Raw genomic sequence first — 20,447 nt, forward strand, 5'->3', positions numbered from 1 at the left:
TTAAATAGAAGGTGGAAGGGCTAAAATTAAAGAGAGAATAGGAAAAGGTTGAATTAAAGGGGAGAGATAAAGTGTGTATGAAAGATGAAGTATAAGTTTAATTAAAGAATTAAAAAAATGGTGTAATAAAAAATTAATAGTGTAAGATGGAGAAATTTTAAAGGGAGGAAAGTTAGACATTTGTAAATGCATAACATTGATTAAAATATTATTAAAACACATGATAGAGATAGAAAAGAGGAGAGAGATAGGAAGAGAGAGGTATGTATGTGGACCCCACCTATTTTTTGGTCGGATTGTATCACGTGATGGGGGACCACATGTTGATTGTTCCACTGAAAGTTTATATGGTACCATTGAATCCTCAGTGGTACTATTTATGCATAAATTTTGTACAACTGAATGCATATATAATACCATTATGTGCACATATAGTATCACTGTATATTCAGTGGTACCATTTGATCAACCAATGATATCAGAATATGCATTCGTTTTTTAATAGTTCGGCCTGCGAGCGGCCCGACTATTAATTTTTGATTTTATTTTTAAAAAAAAAAAAACGTCTTCCAACGTTCCGCCTTTCTCCTCCTTCTTCTTCCCCACGTTTTCTGTAGTTACACTCCATTACACTCCATTACTCTCAACTTAACTACATTTTCCCTAAAATTTCGCATCACTCCTTCATTTTCTAGCTTATATTTTACTTGCATGTACTTAATTTTTATTTTTTTTACATAAACCCTAAATTCCGTCTTCCTCACCTACATTAATGGCTGGCCTTCCTCCTGTTGATGATTCTCCTTTAAAAGTTTATATGAAACGAACTAAACGATCATCAAAACAGCCTCCGAAGATAGTTGAAATGCCAGAAAGGTTAATAAATTTTTTAGTTATTTTTTGCTTATTCGTTTTTTTAAAAAAAATTGTCAGTAATTTTTTTTTTTTATTCTTGTTCTTGTTTTGTAGGGATGATTCACAGCATCCTAAGAAGCGTGGTCCTAAACAAGGTTCTAAAAGAAGTCGATCTGTGAGGTGTGATATTCGAAATAAATTCTTTTAAATTCGGAAAAATATTGTTTTGTATATTCAGAAGCACGCCAGGTGTTCGATGAAATGTAAATTGTTGTTTTTACTTTGAATATTCTTGTGTAAGATTATGTTATTTTTGATGTAATTACATTAGTTGTAATTTTGATTATTTTGAGGATTGACTATTATATAGTCAGGAATTATATTATTTATATCAGAAATAAGCATTTTATTATATTATCTTTAATTGTATTATTTTATTTTGATAATAGTATATGTTTTTCAGGATTTAGATGTTTTTCATCAGAAATTAAGTTGTTGTTGTCTGTATTCAAATTTATCATACTCAGGAATTAGCATATCTTAAACAGGAATTAGATTTTTTTGATCAGGTATTATGATATATTATTCAGGAATTATATTAAATCAGTCAGGTTTAAGATTATATTAGTCAGGTAACAGATAATAATAGTCAGGAATTGTAATACCAATATAATGTGCAGTAATTAAATGTTTTAGATTTATAATACCCAGGAATTAGATTATATTAGTCAGGAATTAGATAGTTTTTGTCAGAAATTGATATGGAAAGTCAGTTTAAGGATAATAATATTTAGATACATTATAACTCAGTCAGGTTTAAGATAATATTAGTCAGAAAATAGATAATAATACTCGGGAATTGTAATATCAATTTTGGATACAGTAATTAAATGTTTTAAAATTTATAACACTCAGGAATTAGCATATATTAGTCAGGAATTAGATAGTTATTGTCAGAAAATAGATATGGATAGTCAGTTTTAGGATAATAATATTCACATGTATTATAACTCAGTCAGGTTTAAGATAATATTAGTCAGAAAATAGATAATTATACTCAGGAATTGTAATATCAGTATTACATACAGTAATTATATGTTTTAAAATTTATAATAGTCAGGAATTAAATGTTTTAAAAGATAATTATGCTAAGAAATAAGTTTACTGTTATCAGGGATAACATAATTTTTTTCAGGAATAAGTGTGTCTTATTCATGTTTTTTATTTTTCAGTGCTCTTACTGAAGATGATATTTCAGACCTTGAAATTGGTACTAAATCTGGTCCTAGTTATCTTTGTACAATTATGGAAGATTTTAGTGATGAGCAAAAAAAGGATGTTATAGACATTGGTTTTGGTGGATTGCTTCAAATGAATTTGCAGGACAATATCAGTCATCAGTTGTACAACTATATAGTAACTCATTTTAATCCTCATGCTAGAAATCTTATTGTTGGTAAAAAGGAACATGCAATTCATATTGATAGTTCTGATATTGCTGATGTGTTGGGTATTCCTTTTACTGATATACCTGTGAAAGAGATTTCTAAAATAAAGAAATCAATCAATCCTGATGAATATTTGAAGATAGAGTGGAGGAGGTTCTTGGGTTTGGATATAGAGGATGACTCTGAACAGGGAAATGAAGGTGAAGCACAGAAGCAAAAGAAGAGGAAAACAGAAGAAAAAGTTGTTCAGGGTAGGAAGAAGAAGAAGACATATGTGAATATTATTACTTATAAGATGATGTTTGAGAAATATAGAGATGGTGGTGCTGATTTTAAAAAGCTGTTTGTTATGTTTGCTGTGTCTACATTTTTTGCTCCAATTGGTGATAAGTCTCCTAATTTTAATATCATCAAATCTTTAGAAGATGTGCGTTTCATTAAGGCTTTCAACTGGGCTGGTTATGTTATGGACTTCTTATGTGCGTCAATAGCAGATTTTCAAGCCTTTGTTTTGAAAAAAAAGGAAGGGAAGGAGTTGAAAACAAAATCTAAACAAGTAAATGGCTGTTTAGTTGCTTTTGTAATTGCATTTTTACAAAAGTTTGAGTTTGGGACAACTTTACATCGCAAGCCGTTTATTTTGAACTGGACCTGTGAGAGTTTGAACCAGAGGATTAAGTCTGTTGCTGAAAATATGGATTATGGTACTGTGAAACTGTACCCTGCTGCCTCACCAAAACAATATGCTGGCAAATCTGAACAGGCTCTTCTTAAAAGTTTAAGGCTGGACAGTATTGAGTTTAAAATTGAAGACAGTGATGAAGATGAATATTTGGATATAAAAAAAGAAAGAAGGAAGGAAGATCAGGTTGTACAATCTACTAGCTTTGAAGTGAAGGATATAGATGACAAAGCTAGATATGTAATGTACAAGATTCCTAAAGAGTTTCCTACTGATGCTGAAATTGATAATATGGATATCGATGTAAGTTAAAACTGCTATCTTTTTATTATATTTTAAGATTTGTATAATTTGCTTTAATTAGATATTAGAATACTTTTATCAGGAATAATAAACTGTTATCAGGCTATTCAACATTAATAATTTCAGTTAGAAATTAGAATACTTTTATCAGGAATAATAAACTGTTATTCAGGAATATGGTAAATTTTGTCAGGAAATTAAATTAATATATTAAAGTTGTTGATTTGATAATATATTATTATTGTCAGGATTTAACATTATATTATCAGGAATTATGTACTTTCTATCAGTAATTAGCATTTTCTAATATTTTATTTGGATTATAGTATATGTTTGTCAGGAATTATCAGTAATTAGAAATTAAGTTGTACTTGTCAGCAATAAAAAATATTTGTCAGTAATATGATACTATAAGTCAGGAATATGGTAAATTTAGTCAGGAAATGAAATTAATATATTAAGGTTATTGTTGATTTATTTACATTGCTGTAATTTGGGAATACATTATTATTGTCAGGATTTTCTACCATATTATCAGGAATTATACTTTTTCTATCAAAAATTAGCATTATCTAATATTATTCTTACATCTATTATTTTATTTTGATTAGTATCTGTTTGTCAGGATTTAAATTCCTTTTATCAGAAATTAAGTTGTTTGTCAGGAATTAAAAACTATTAGTCAGGAATAAGATAAACACTCTCAGAAATTAGATTACTATTATCAGCAATAAGAATTATGTTATTTTCTTACATTTTACTAATAAGAAACTATTAGTCAGGAATAACAATTATGTTGCTTTCTTACATTTTACTTATTCATTTTTTATTTTATTTGTTTATTAGCCTGTGAAGAAGAAAATGATGAAATTTGGTCGAGACTTGAAGATTGTATCAGAGAACTAAATAGACTTTGCTATTGATTTGAAGGATGAAGCAAAATCATATTCACAAGAATCTCAATCTCAAGGAGAGGATGATTTCTATTCTAATGCTGAATTTTTAGCAAAAATTGATGCAATAGTTGAAGTTGCAATGCAGACTAAAACTTTAGCTACTGATTTAGATCAGTTTGATAAAATAAAACTTAAGGCTGATGCAATTGTAAGTTTGATTACATTTATTATCATTTTTTTATACTTATTAAAATCATATTAGATATATATTTTATATTATTCTTTATTTTGTATAGGTGAATGATGTTATTTCTGATCTTGGTTTGGAAAAAGATCTAATTGAAGATGTAGAGCAAAATTTAGAGGATGCAAACCAAGGAAGCACAGAACCAGAGAATGAGGCAGATGATCTTGGTTTGAATAATGTTCAAGGAAGTGATGTTGAAGACACAACCGCAGAACCAGAATTAGTTGAAGGCACAACACCATCAGAAAAAGAGGTGCATTCAGTTAGTAATGAAGGTCTACTTAGTTCCACATCACCTCCAAGAACACCAAAGAAACCCAAGGGACTCAATGAGATTTATTCATCTGCTATGAATGAGAATCAGGCTAGGCTTGTGCAAGAAGGGAGGAGTTTCCTCAAGGGAGATACTTCTTTGCCTAGATTTCATTTAATTACTCCTACTCCTCCTACTTCTCAAGATACACCAGTATCCCAAGAAGAAAATGCACAAGTTACTGAAAAAGAAGTTCAAGAAACTTCTGAAAAAAAAAATGATAAAAACAAGGAAGATGACAGCACATCTAAGGTGTAATATTTGTATTTTAACTCAATAATTTATTTTAATAGTTATTGTATTTAACTATCATATTTTATATAAATAAATGTGTTTATTATTCTATATTATTGTATTTATTTTTATTTGTATTATTCATATGCTTTTAGGTTTTTACTAAATCTGATGATGTTATTCAGTCCAAAGCTACAGAGGAACTTGCTTTAGCTAATTATCAAGGTCATCAGGTAATGGATTTTGTCAAAAATTATATATTTTTCTAAAGAATACTGAGTGAATTAGAATAAGATTGAGTAAGTCAGGAATAAAATTGTCATTGTCAGGAATTAAATTACTTATATCAGGAATTAATTCTTTATGTTAGAAATTTGATTGAGTTAGTCAGAAATAAACTTGTTGTATTCAAGAATTATATTGAGTTCATTAGGAATAAACTAGTCACTGTTATTAATTAGATTGTGTTAGTCAGTAATTTATATTATGTAGTATAGATTATTATTGTCATGATTTAGAAGACTTTTGTTTGATAATTATATTTTTTTTCATTGTAGAAAGAACAACCTCAGCCTAGAGATCCATGTGATGTTTTAGAATTGCTGAGGAATAAAATTGTTGCTGCTGAATCTATTCCTATTCCTATTGATTCTATTCCTTTGGATTCTCCTACTGCTGCTACTGGTGACATTATTTTAATAGATAAAACTCCTGCTCCTCCTAGTATTGATGATGATGAGTTTATAGTATCAGAAAAACAGCCTCCCAAAACACACATTGAGTTAATTGATGTTGATAAAATTCCTAGTTCTATAGATGTTCCCGGTGAATCTACTATGATAGCAGCTGATAAATATTATGGAAAAAAAGAGAAGAGAATTCATGAATTAAGACAAAGGCAGGAGGAGAGATTGGAAGCAACTGGTGGTTTAGATTGGGTTCTACCACCTATTCACAAGATTCCAATTCAAAATAAAGACAAGATTGTGTGTAGAAATTTGCAAGAAAACAAGCCTTTGTATCTAAAAAGATTGACTGAACATGAATTATACATGTGTGATTACTTGTTTTTTATGCACTATTTTGAGCAGCTTGAGTTAGATCCTACTGGTGAAGATGAGGGAGTTAAGAGGCGTAACAACAGTCTTTACGTACAAGATATAGGTACTGTTATCTGTCAGTTTCGCACTGAAGATCCTGAACAGAGTGATCTTATTTTGGTAAAGGAGGAGTTATGTTCCCTACGTCCGTCTGAGTGGGTTAATTCTGCTATTCATGATACTTGGGCTACTGTGCTCAACATTGAAGAGAGTAAAAAAACTGACAGAGGAGTTTTTCAATATAAAAGATTTGTTTTTCAAACTGAAGTTGCTGTAAGTTTTTTTTTTCTTTCTTTACTTCACTCAGAAATAAATTTTATTTATAATATACTGTATTTAATATATTTTTTTGTTTTGCAGAATCTTACATGGAGATACTTAGAAAAAAGGGCAACTTACAGAAAAGAAGTTGCTAACATAAAGAAAAAGGAGGCAATTTTGAAAACTTTGAAAAATAACTCAGTAGAGTATAATAAGTGTAAAGAGGAATTGGTAAAAATGGAGATGGATTGTCAATTGAATATGCATAAAGGTGAGGACATTTATGACAGCATTTGCAAGTGGGTTAAGCGTTTTCCTTCATTCAACATAGCCGAAGCCGATTTGGTAAATTTTTAACTTTATTTCTTCTTTTTATATTGTATATTCAGGAATAAGCTAAACCTAGTATGATACAAGCTTTTATTAGTCAGATTTTATATTATTTTAAATCAGGAATTATATTACTTTAATCAGGAAATAACTTATTTATGTTAGTAATTAAACTGTGTTAGTCAGGAAAAAAATTGTATAGTAAGGAATTAAATTGTTTTAGTCAGGAAAAAAATTGTGTTAGTCAGTAATAAAATTCTGTAAGTCAGGAATATAAATGTTTTACTCAGATATTATGATCTTTTAATCTGATATTTGCTTCTTTTAGTCAGTTAATAAATGTGTTACATATTGTGAAAATTATGTTTTATTTATTTTGCAGCTAATCTTTCCCATTGCGTTCGATAATCATCATACTCTGCTGGTTTTCAATTTCATTGATTGTATTGGTCCAAGAATAGATTGGATAAATAACAGGACTGATATTGATCGAGATAAATTAAATGGAATAGACAGAGTGCTGGTAAGATAATTTTAAATTAAATTTGTGAAAATTATACTTTTAGATGCTTTTAAATTTTAAAATTTATATATTTATAATTACAGATTAGAGCTGTTGGTATTTTTTTTGAAAAAGAATGAACATCGACATGGTGACACAAATTTGGAACAATTGGAATGGCATGAACCTAAGTTTACATGGCAAACAACCCATGAAAATGAGGATTGTGGCCTTTTTGCATTAATGTGTATGAAAAATTACAATGGTATAGGTGGAGGTCTTGTTGACTTAAAATATGTAAGTATTTTTTCTCCTTTGTTTTTGGATTTATACCTATTGTTTTTTAGTGTTCTTATTTTGTTTTTTATATAAATTTGTAGAAGCAAAATCGGAAGATATATAGATGCCAACTTGCTTATCAGATGGCTACTAGAGAAGAGAATTTTTTGCGGAAGAAATTGTGGAATGATTGCATTGAGTTTTCAATTAACAAGCACAAAATTTGGAAAGCTCAACTTGCAAGAAAGAAGCTAGAGGCCCAATATGAGAAAGAAAAGGAATCCATTCAAAAGGAAAAAGAGAGGCAGTGGAAGTTGATGCAAAAACAACTAGAAAAAGAGCAGCAGCAATTGGAAATTGATCAACAGCTTCAGCAAAATGAAGAGGAAGATTAGATTTTTTTTTTTTTTAAACAATTAATCATACATGTACATATCATTAAGTTTTTTTGTAGTTAGACATTAGTTTTATTTTGTATAGATACTTATAAATTTGGTTTATATATGTATATATTTTCTATTAAATCCAATTTCTATTAATCATACATCTATATATTAGTCAGATATTAAAATACTTGTGTCAGAAATTAATATCAAATGTTAATTTTAAAAATTTTAAATATCAAACTTAAAATGAAGAATATGTTTGTCATAAATTAAATTACTCTTCTCAGGAATTATTTTATTTATGTTAGCAATTAAATTCTTTTGGTGAAGAATAAAATTTTGTTAGTCAGGAAAAAACTTGATTTTATCAGGAATAAACTTCATTTAGACAGGAATAAACTTGAGTAAGTAAGGAATAAACTTGAGTTAATCAGGAATAAGATTTTTAAAGTCAGGAATGATATTGTGTTAGTTAGTAATACAATTAGTTTACTTAAGAATAAGATTCTAGAAGTCAAGAATTAACGCAGGAATTAAAACTCAGTTATCAGAAATTAAAATGTAATAGTCAGTAATAAAATTGAGTTATCAGATATTAAATCAGGCATGAAATTGTCTAAATCAGGATTAAAATTAGTTTAGTCAGGAATAAAATTTTGATTGTCAGGAATAAACTTCAGTTACTCAGCAATAAGACTTTTAAAGTCAGTAATAAAGTAAGGTTAGTCGGGAATAATATTGATCTAATCAGAAAATAAAATAATTTTTTTCAGAAGTAATCAAACCTTAAAATGCCAAAATATAGTATTGTTTACAATTATCTTAAATAATAAAATAAAAAATTTGAAGATTGGCTTTATGATAGAAGAATGCAGCAATAGGGATGAATTAAATGAGTTGTGGATTAGGAGTTATTGTTCCAAACTCATTTGGATCTCTTGTTGCTGTTCTTCTTCTTTCAAAATGTCCTCTAATTCTTTTGTTCTTCTTTGGCCTTCCCTTTGTTTTTGGTCGTTTAGGATCTTTTACTGTATTTCTTCTCTCTTCTTCTTCATCAAGTTCACGAATTTTTTCTTCATTTGTTTGGAACACTTTCCTTACAGATTTGTACATTTGTTCCAAAGCATCATCACATATTTTTTATGCTTCTTCATTCCCTTGACATATTGTCACAAGGTTGTAAAAATTCTTTGTTATTGATTGCCTCCAAGGAGTGTTTATTAATGAATGATCTGTAGTTGAATTTCCTAACCACCAAAAAAAAAAAAAAAAAAAAAAAACAGCTTACTACATTTTTGTCAGTAATAAAAAAATTTTACTCAAGAATAATGTTATAATTTTCTGCTAAAACAATATTATAGTATCAGAAAAGTCATCAATAAGCTATGCCATGATATTTTTTTTTCTGTTTAAGTCATATGTTTTCTGACAAAATTTATTGCATTTCTTAAAAAAGTCATACAAAATTTAATAAAGTCATGAAAAAGTTCTATAAATCTGAATAGTAATTTATTGCATCATTGAAAATTCATTCTAATCTATAAAAAGTAATTTATTGCATCATTAAAAAGTCATTTAAATTTTACTGAGATTATAATTTTTTCTGTTAAATTACAGATTAATTATTGTTGTTCATACATAAATCTTCTCTATTTAAAGCCTGTTCTAAATCAAGTTTTTTCTATTAAAAGCGTTATATTAATATATACATTGTTTCTATAAAAGGTGCAGTTTTGTAACAATAAGATATATTTTCTTCATCTAATCAAGAGTTCTTACATAATGGCTGATTTCTACGCAAATAAAGAAAAATGCACTATTACTTTCAAGACAATTCATCGCCTTAGTATGGTAAATATATTTTACATTAAGTTTTAAATTTATAAATTTGTTTTGTGTTTTATTAAAAATTTAATGACTTCATTATTTATTTTTTTTTTAATTTCAGCCACTTCCTGCAGAATGGAAGTTATTTCTTCTAAGATTCAGGCATCATGTTAGAGTCTATGCTGGAAATAATGGCAGAGAAGATAGATTTTGGGAAGTAAGAGTCATAAGCATACCACAAGATACAGGGTATGGTGGTATGTTGGTTGATCGTGAATGGGAAAACTTTGTTGCTACTAACAACATAGTTCCTGGAGACAGACTTGATATTTACCATGATCGTGATACCATTTACATTAGAATTTTTAATGCTGATGGTACTGAAAATCTTCCTAATGAAGCAGAAAATGGTAGCAATGTTTAAGTTTTTTAATATTAAGATTATGTTTGTAATAAATCTGATTTTATATCAGAAATAATAATATCTGTATCAGATATTAAACTATGATTATCAGAAATAATAATATTTGAATCTGATTATAATATGTTGTTCATTGTAAATTATCTTCATGAATTAGATTATTTTTGTCATTTATAGATTTGTTTTGTTATGAATTAAATTCTGTATGTCAGATATTAAAATATTTTAATCAGGAATTAAGCTGAATATTTCAGGAATTTGATTGTATATTTCAGGAAAAAAATTGTTTCAATCAGAAATTAGATTAAATATATCAGGAATAAGATTAACTAGGACAGGTATTATACTATTTAAGTCAGCTGTTGCATTTCTATGTCAGTAAATTATTTATGTTAGTAATTAAAATATTTAGTTCAGGAATAAAGATATTTTTATTTTATACTAAATAGGAAAGTAAAAAATTTTAAAATAACAAAGTATGTACGTACCTGATTCATTCTCATCCCATATCCTTGATTTAGCAAGCTTGGTCCAACGTTTCAGAATGTATCTCTCTGGTATAGAATGTATGCTGTACATTTGCATTATCTTGATAATGTGAAAGCACAGCAATCCAGTCTCTGTGAAGCACATACAAGAACACATAAATTCATTGTTTTGACAGTGATATATGACATGATAGGTGTGCATATAATCTTCATCAAGAGAAACATCAAAGAATTTGACGTATTGCATTGAAGTTGGTTTTTTCTTTGCATATGCTCCTAGGCTGGTCTCAAATTCCAACTTAAAATCCTTGTATAAGTTCAGAGTATAAACTTCAGCAGCATGTTTCAAGATTTTTGTTTTTGTTTTTGGTTTCTCAGTAGTACATCTGAAGTTGTCACTCTTTTCAGTGCTTCTCCATCTTCTAACAGTAGCTTCAAATATATGGAAGAACTCCAAAAGTTTAGTGGTTATGTTAGCCTTAAATGAAATTGCTCTGTTTGTTACTTCTAATCTTTGAGATGAAAGGATTCCCGCAGAGAAAATATCCTTGCTCAAAGCAGTGCACCATTTTTCTCGTAGCCCGAACAACCTATCAAACCACTCTTTTTTTTCTAATCCATATTTTTGAACCATCTTGTTCGATACATCTTCGAATTCTGATTCTGAATCACACCCACTTAAGCACTTGTGAAACATATTCTTGAATTCAGGGTTATTTTTTAAAGTTCCAAAGTGTGATACAAAATTCTTTTGCAAATTCCATAGACATAGCCTATGTCTTGAATTTGGATAAACCTGTAACAATCAAATAATTTCATTTTATAGTCAGATATTAGAAAAATAATGGAAGAAATTAATAAAATTTTGTAAGGAATTAAAGAGTCAACGTTAGATATTATATAACTCAAGTTAGTTATTAATCTATTTTTGTCAGGCATAACAATTTACTATTCAGGAATTAAAGTGTTTTAATCACATATTAAACAAATAATGTCAAATATATATTTATTTTCTGCAACAATTATAGAAGAATTTGATATATTTTTATCAGTTTTAGAATATATATATCAGGAATTACCTGATATTCATTAGGAATTAGGAAAGTTATAGTCATTTTTTAGACAACATAAGTCAAATAATTTCATTATATAGTCAGTTATTAGATATATAGTAGCAGTAATCAATAAATTTTTGTCAGGTATTAAAGAGTCAAAGTTATATATTACATAACTCTCGTCAGTTATTAATTTGTTTTTGTCAGGCATAACAATTTATTAGTCAGGAATTAAAGTGGTTTAGTCATATACTAGATAAAATAAATCAAGTATTGTAGAAGTTTCTTCGGGAAAACATTTTTTAATACAGAAATTAGTACATTTTGTTCATATATTAGATAACTTATAAACAAATAATGTCAATTATATATTTATTTTCTTCAACAATTATAGAACAATTTGATTTATTTTAATCAGTTTTTAGAAAATATTTATCAGGAATTACATTATATTTATTAGGAATTAGCAAAGTTATAGTCATTTCTTAGACAACATAAATCCAATAATTTCATTATATAGTCAGATATTAGATATATAATGGCAGTAATAAATAAATTTTTGTCAGGCATAACAATTTATTAGTCAAGAAATAGAGTTGTTTAATCAGATATTAGATAAACTAAATCAAGTATTGTAGAATTTTCTTCAGGGAAAACATTTTTAATACAGAAATTAGCACATTTTAACATGAAGTTATTTACCATGAAGTTATTTACCAACTCTTTTGGATAAAGATGACAAAAATGTAAAAATAAGAATTATTCGTAGAAAATTATTCTAAAAGTAAATTATTTTTTTTAATCTCTTATATTTGTCTATAAAACCAAGAATTGTTCATACATTTTGCATGTTTGTGTTCCTGTATATTCTCTCTCCTAAAACATACTCTTTTTCTTTTTTCCTCAATTATGGAAAACAATTCTCAGTCTTCTACTTCATCAAACGACCCAGAAGAAAATGTTTTTGATAACTTTGAAAAGAGATTAAATTATCTACTTGAGAGAAGAGACAGAGTGAAGAATGGGTTGATGAAGCTATATGAAAATTTTGAGAAGAACAAAATCGAAGAACTGAGTAAGAGAAAGAGGGTTGAAGAAAAATTCCAGGAAGAACAAAACAAAAAAAAGAAAGAAGACGATCAACAGAAGAAGAAACAAGAAGAAGAAAAAGAAGATCAAATGAAAAAACAAGTTTAAAATCTCTAAAAGATGATTAAGATTCTAGGGTTTTGTTTTTTTTATTTTGATATATTATACTTTTCAAAATAGTATATTTCAGTAATGTACTTTGATTTTATTTTTTGTTTCTCATGTATTGCCTTTATTTTTTTTAGTAAAATACTTGTTGGACAAATATTAGTATATTTAAATTTTCATATAATAGGTTATTTTTTTTTCAATAATTTTAATATTATTATGTTGGACTTATGCTTTTGTTTTTGTTAATTCAGCTATTATTATATTAAAGTCAAATATAAAATGATTATACACAGATATTTCTATATTTTAGACAGGAATTAAATATTTTCATAATTTAATTAGTGTTATTTGATTTATCAGTTATTAATCTCTTTTTGTCAGAATTAATAATATTTTAGTCAGTTTTTAAATTATTTTGATCAGAAATTACATGAAATTTTTAACTCAGAAATAACGTTGATGCATAGTAATATTTTTAACTCATAAATAAGCTTAAGTTAGACAGGAATTAGTTTTTATTAGTCAGTTGTTACATTTTTGGATTATTTTTTTCTTATGCATTATAATATTAGTCAGCATTTAAAGTAAACTCTCTTTTTGTCAGGAATAATAATATTTTAGTCAGTTTTTAGATTATTTTGATCAGAAATTACATAAAATTCATTTTACAGTCAGATATTATATATATCATGGCAGTAATTGACTTATTTATGTCAGGTATTAAAGAGTTAAAGTCAGATTATTTTATTTGATACTAAACATATCCTAATATAAAATATAGAAACTGCTTACCTCTGGTATGGCATTGCTCATTGCAAGATCTTGATCAGTGAAGATTGTTTTTGGTTCAATTCCACACATTGACTTTTTGAAGATTGAAAGCAGCCAAACAAATGTATCGGTCTTTTCATCGGTTATGAATGCACATCCAAACATTGCTGTTTTCCAATGATTGTTTATACCAACAAATGGAGCACATATCAACCCATATTTGTTTGTTCTGTATGTTGTATCGAAGATTAAAACATCACCAAAAGCTTTGAAATCTTCAAGCATTTGGGAGTCACGCCAAAAATAGCTCACAACATTATTTTCTTCTCCAAATTTCAATCTATAAAAGAATGAGGGATCTTGTTCTGCTCTTTCTTGAAGAGTGTCTAACACATTCTGCATGTCTCCACCTTCAACCATACTCATTTTCACCCTTGATACATAATTAAGGTGATCTCTCTTAGTATGACCTACACATTCTTCTCCTCCAGCTTCATTGCTTATATAATTATAAGCATCCATTGGTTTAATACCACTCTCAATCATGTTCTCAATTAGTTCACCCATTGGCGCTGATATTTGCCTTTCTGATCTTAGATGATGTCGTTGAACTACTATAACCAATTCATGATTATGCTCCAACTCATGTGTAACAACTTTGAAATTTCCTTCTTTGTTTTTCTTGAAACGAATATGGGCTTTACATCCAGTTCTTGTCTCATTTACCTCCCTATCTTTTCTCTTTTTTGCATCTGCTTTACCCAATAAGGGTATTTCCACAGTATTTTGTTCATCTGCTATCTTCATTTTACCCTTTGTATGTCCTTCCTTAGAACATCTAAAATAAAACTCATACATTTTATCATTGGAATCTCTTCTCTTTGTTGATTTTCTGACACTGAAACCAACAGATCTTGAATGAGCTTTGTATAACACATATCCCTCATTGTAGTTTGATACTGTATAACTTGCTAGACATTTACTTATGTTTTCATCCTTGTCATATTTGTAATAATCTGCAACAAAAGTATACATATGAAACATATCATAATTTATTTTTGTCAGGAATTACAATATTATAGACAGTAAATAAATATTTTTTAAATTTATAATATTTAAGAATTACCATGTCTTAGTCAGGAATTAGATTATTTAAATCAGAAATTACTAAATACTAGTCAGGAAATAAATCATCTCAGATTGGTTTAGGTTTATATTAATCAGGAAACAGGTAATATTGGTCAGTAATAAAATTATATCATTCAGAAATAATAATATTTGTATCTGATTATAATATGTTGTTCATTGTGTATTATCTTCAGGAATTAGATTATTTTTTTCATTTATCAGATTTGTTTTGTCAGGAATTAAATTTTGTATGTCAGGTATTAAAATGTTTTGATTAGGAATTAATTTGAATATATCAGGAATTAGATTGTATATTTCAGGAATAAAATTGTTTCAATCAGAAATTAAATTGAAACAATTTTATTAATCTAATTTCAGTCACAAAAAATAGTCAAAATATTACTCAAAAAATAGTCAAAAAATTGTTTGAATTAGAAATTAGATTATAATAGTCAGGAATAAAATTATCTCAGTCAGGAAAATAGATAATAAATTACTCAGGACATAAATGATATAGTCAGGTTTAAGATAAAAATAGTCAGTTAGATTATTGCATACAAGAATTAGAATTTGAAAAGTCATGACTTCCCTCTTCCAAAACATAAACACTCAAAAAACACGTAAAATCATTTAAAAGACATAAAATTAATTGAATAAAATTAAATGTATTTACTACAACCAAGGTTAATTAAAACACATATTTGAAAAGGCATGACCTTCCCTCTTCCTAAACTCTGCACTAATTCACATTTAAAACACTATATATAAGATACCACAGTGTACAAGAAACTATATTAAGGGAAAAAAAAAATTCATATAAAAATATAAATTGCATCAGTTTGAATTTTAATCATTTTTATAAGAATATAACTTCTGCGAACTACTGCTATTACAAAAGGTATATTTTTTTTCATTCTATGATCTTACATTTGTTAGTTTATTTTATTTTGTTTTGTTATGATTTATGTGTTTATTTTTTTTTTTTTTTTGGTTAGATGGCTAATCATATTCCACACCCAGTTGATGCCTTAGAAGATGCACATCCAGCATTAGCTGTTGAAGAGATATTATGCATGCATATTTTTCCTAGGTGCACCTTCAAAGCGCAGGCAATGATTAATTGTACATGTAAATATTATAATGAATTATGGTATTACAAATTTTGGATTCCAGAAATAGTAAGAAGAAATCAAAATTCAAATGAATGGTGGGTTGCATATGACATTATGAGGCATAATGGTTATAATTTTCACAATGGAATGGTGCAAGACTGGGCTGAATTTCTTGATGGATTGCGTTTAATTTTTGAGGAAGAAGAAGCCAACAAGAAAAAAAGAAAAAGAGAAGAGGCAATCAAACCAGGAAGAGAGGAAAAAAGAATAAAAATAGATGATGTAATTAGTAGTTTATGTTCAATGTTTTACAGTTTATTATATTTGAATTAATAAACATAACATTTCAGTAATATGTAATTTATTTTTAAATTTTAATGATTTTATTTTATTTTTTGTTTTGTATGACGTTATTAAATTATTATATGTTTTTGAAGTTTATAATACTCAAGAATTAACATATCTTAGTCAGGAATTAGATATTTTAGAACAGGTATTACAATATATTAGTCAGGAATAAAATTTACTCTTTCAGGTTTAAGATAATATTAGTCAGGAAACAGATAATAATAGTCAGTAATTTTATTATCAAATATATATATAGTAATTAAATGTTTTTAAATTTATAATACTCAGGAATTCAGAAATGTTAGTCAGGAATTAGATAATGTTGTTCAGAAAGCTGATAAAGATAGTCAGTTTTAGCATAATAATATTCAGATATATCATAGCATATAGAAATTTTATTTCTTTTATCAAATCAGAAATTTTTTTCTTGTCAGAAATTACAATATATTAATCAGGAAATATATTATTTTAGTCAAGAAATAGATAATGATAATTATTAATTATAGGAATTGGAAAGAAAAGAAATAATATTAAACAGGAAATAGAAAATGATAATCAGGTTTAAGTTAGTAATAGTCAGTTTTAAAATAATTATAGTTAGGTTTACATTATTTTCACTAATTTTTTTTAGGAAATAGATTTCTATAGGAATAAAATTAATTCAGTCAGGATTCATATAATATTAATCAGGAATTATATTGTCTGCAACAATAAATCACAAAGCATTTAATAATAAACATAACATTTCAGTAATATGTAATTATTTTTTAAATTTTAATGATTTTATTTTATTTTTTGTTTTGTATGACGTTATTAAATATTAAATGTTTTTTGAAGTTTATAATACTCAAGAATTAACATATCTTAGTCAGGAATTAGATATTTTAGATCAGGTATTACAATATATTAGTCAGGAATAACTCATTCAGGTTTAAGATAATATTATTCAGGAAATAGATAATAATAGTCAGTCATTTTATTATCAAATATATATATAGTAATTAAATGTTTTTAAATTTATAATACTCAGGAATTAAGAAATGTTAGTCAGGAATTAGATAATGTTGTTCATAAAACTGATAAAGATAGTCAGTTTTAGGATAATAATATTCAGATATATCATACATATAGAAATTTTATTTTTTTATCAAATCAGAAATTTTTTTCTGGTAAGAAATTACAATATATTAATTAGGAAATATATTATTTTAGTCAGGAAATAGATAATGATAATTATTAATTATAGGAATTGGAAAGAAAAGAAATAATATTAAACAGGAAATAGAAAATGATAATCAGGTTTAAGTTAGTAATAGTCAGTTTTAAAATAATTATAGTTAGGTTTACATTATTTTTACTAATTTTTATTAGAAAATAGGTTTCCATAGGAATAAAATTAATTTAGTCAGGATTCATATAATATTAGTCAGGAATTATATTGTCTGCAATAATAAATTACAATGCATTTAATAAATTTACAGAACATAGTATACCTATTATACTTGCAGCATCTTCATCTCTTTCTTCATCATCTCTTTCTTCATTTATATTATCTCCTAAAATTACATTATCTGCTGCATTCATAATTAGTGTTAGTATATTTGGATTTAATTCTAAAATTATCAAAAAACTGGATTCAAATTAAAATTTATTTTTCTGCGACATGTATTATAAACAATTTGTGAAATATAAATCAATCCTGATTTCAAATTCAATTGGAATATAAATTAATCCTGATTTCAAATTCGATTGAGATATAAATTAAGCCTGATTTTCAAATCAAATAAGTCGAAATTAACTACGATCTGAAATTCGATAGGCATTGATTGCTTATAATAAGTCGAAATTAACTCGAATTTAAATACGATCTGATATTAAATCGAAATTTACTACGATCTGAAATTCAATTTGTCTTGCATGCGATTTATAAGTAGAAATTCATATTTCAAATTCAAGAACTTTTTAATTTTGAAATACAATCTGAAATCATTAACTATATAATTTTGAAATTCTTAAATATGATTCGAAATTGCATAAGAAATCAAAATTATGAACTAAATTGTACCTTTTTCAGCAGTAATTGAGCTAGAAATTGATTCAATAGGTGAATCAGAATCTCCTTCTATCATCATTTTATTATTTGATTTCTCCATTTTTTTATGAAATTTGAAGATTTGAATTCTCTGAAATTTGAGGAAATGAAGTGGTTGAAATTGAACGAAATGAAATTTCAGAAAATGACGGCGCACGAAATTTTATAAAAATGATGTAAACGAAATCGAAAATTCAGACACTATATAAAATGGCGCGCGGGCTTTGGTCGGGTTGATTAGGCCCGCGCCTTTTTAAATAAGGAGCCTGAAGGCCCGTGCCTTTTTAAATAAGGCCCGGACTCACGTGAGTCCAGTCTCACGCAAAACGCTTCATTTAAATAAACTTCATTGTACACATAACAATATTATTAACATGATATTTTAATTAAGTGATCAATCAAATTTGATCAATTTTGTTTCAATAAAAAAAAAAAAAAAAAACCATCAATCAATTTTTGTATCAACTTAATATCTTCCAAGTGTCATGTATGTAGATCGTGCGTCCGACACGAATATGTTAAGCAGGTTAAGTGTTCCTGCCTCCTAGCAGTCTGGTGGTGTTGTCAAAAGGCTTTCAACTCAGATTGTGTAATAAAAATATACTCTTTGAGTTTATAAGAGCATCTTGAATGGCAAGAGGCAAGGCTACTTTGATCAGGCAAAACTTCCCCAATTTTTACCCTCTTCTCTGATCTTGGTTAAGTGTATTTGTGATGTCAATTGATGTTTTTATCATGTTATGCATGGAAGCCTGCTACAATATTTGTGGAGTCCTCGAATACTTGTAGCCTTCCAATTCATTCCTTACTCCATATTGCTTTAAAGCATGTTGGATCAGTTTGTAGTGCTGCTGCTTCAGTTTGTAGTGTTGTTCCTGACTTCCTGCTTCTTTGTGTCCCTTCTGCAGCAAAGAACCCCGTAACTAAGGATAGAGCTACCCAAGCCACTGCTGTTGTACCATTTTTCAGCCTTGAAGGGTCCATCTGTTTGGATTATGACCTGGAAGTTATCAAGTAGTTTTTGAAGTGTAAAACTAGAGTCCTTTGGCAATACTTGTTGGGAGTATATTTGTAAAAAACTTCAAGTGCGTGTTATAACACTTGTAAGTGTCATACATACTAGTATACCACCCATGCCATATCCAGGAAGCAAACTTGGTATTGGGATTTTAGACATGTTCTTCAGCCTCGGTGGGGTAATGGTAGAAAAACCCCTTGGATAGGCAGTCACATCATGAGCATAGGCCATTGATTTTATCAAATAGGACTGGCACCACATCTTCTCCCACGGTCCAGGGATCTAACCTTGCAGCATTAATAGCACAAAGAACTTTGGCATTGGTGCTGCTCCAGGATATTTGCTGACAGCAATTTGCCTATCATCTCTGCCTTAATCAGCGGTTAAATTAACCAGTAAAAAAAAAAAAAAAAAAAAAAAAAAAAAAAAAAAAAAAAAAAACCAGCACCATCCAACTCTGTATCATTCATTGAACACCAGCAAGGCTTTAAGAACATAATGGGAATCCCAGGACAAATAACAGGTACTGTTAACAAAAAGATTAACAAACCTTTGTTTTGCAGCTAACTCTAACTCTGAGGTCAACAAAGAGCTACATATTTCTATCAAAAGTATACATGCATGTCATGAAGAAATGCAACACTAGTTCAAGATTTTTTAAGTTTTTATGGAAATGTATCATCGCAAATAATATTTTATTTTTATTAAAAAAAATTGTTATTTTTTCAATACTAAGAAACCCATATTCCCTATCCAATACATCTGTTTTTAGTTTTACTAGTTTTCGACCTCCGCGCGCGCGATGCGCGCGCTCCATTTGGCAAATCGGAATAGTTTTGTTTTGCATTTAACGTAAATGTGTAATTAATTTGTTTTATTTTGACATAGTATTTGTTGCATCCACAAAAATTATGTTATTGTTATATATAGATCGATAATGTTGTTGTTGTTTATGTAGCAATAATTTTCTAATGTGAATGTTAATTATGGGGCGTTTTCCCTTTCTGTTTATCGCCTCTTCCTGTTTATGTAGCCCTTGTTTCTCTACCTCCTTTTCCCTTTCTCTCGTTCTCCCCTTCCTCTCCTCCTCTATCTTAAGTAACCCCGGACTGAGTAATTCTTCAAGTAACCCCTGAATGAACGCTCAGGTG

At 27.8% G+C, this 20,447-nt stretch overlaps 1 pseudogene; it reads right to left on the bottom strand.

Moving 5' to 3' along the window:
- Window positions 1-8,436: 8,436 nt before the first annotated feature.
- Window positions 8,437-17,770, bottom strand: LOC145637129 (protein FAR1-RELATED SEQUENCE 5-like; annotated as a pseudogene).
- Between the last annotated feature and the right edge of the window lie 2,677 nt (window positions 17,771-20,447).

Source organism: Chenopodium album, chromosome 6 (genome assembly GCF_948465745.1).
Source record: "Chenopodium album chromosome 6, dcCheAlbu1.1, whole genome shotgun sequence".
Classification (NCBI taxonomy): domain Eukaryota; kingdom Viridiplantae; phylum Streptophyta; class Magnoliopsida; order Caryophyllales; family Amaranthaceae; genus Chenopodium; species Chenopodium album.